The sequence below is a fragment of the Arachis duranensis genome, chromosome 2 (genome assembly GCF_000817695.3).
Source record: "Arachis duranensis cultivar V14167 chromosome 2, aradu.V14167.gnm2.J7QH, whole genome shotgun sequence".
In the NCBI taxonomy this organism is placed as follows: domain Eukaryota; kingdom Viridiplantae; phylum Streptophyta; class Magnoliopsida; order Fabales; family Fabaceae; genus Arachis; species Arachis duranensis.
The window spans coordinates 88,359,554-88,360,016 of NC_029773.3; positions in this window are offsets into that span (position 1 = coordinate 88,359,554).

The following is a 463-nucleotide window of genomic DNA, read 5'->3' on the forward strand; positions in this document are numbered from 1 at the left end:
TATATTTTTTATTCTACTTATAAAATAAATTATAAAAAACTATATTCTTTTAAGTAAAATTTAAAATTTAAAAAATCGAAATCTTAAATAATTATAGTCAAAGTTAATCCAATAAAATAAAATTTGATTGCATATTTATAAGAAAAACAACATAGATTTTTATTATAATAGTTAACAAATGATCTATGTCAAAGATATGGTCATTTTTTTTACAGTAAATTTCTTCATTCATTCAACCTGTGCTTTTTAGGGTTCCATCATCCAATCTAAGTGTAAAAAGGACTATTAATCAATCGTACTGTTCTTTATTACATTTTATACATATTTTTATTTTGTTTATATCTTTTATTCATTTTTTGAGTAATGGCAATCCCACCAGTCACTTCCAAACAAAACGACATTTCTAAAATTTTAATTTGGGATTTTGGACCCATACATCCAGTAATTAAAAGAGTATAATTCA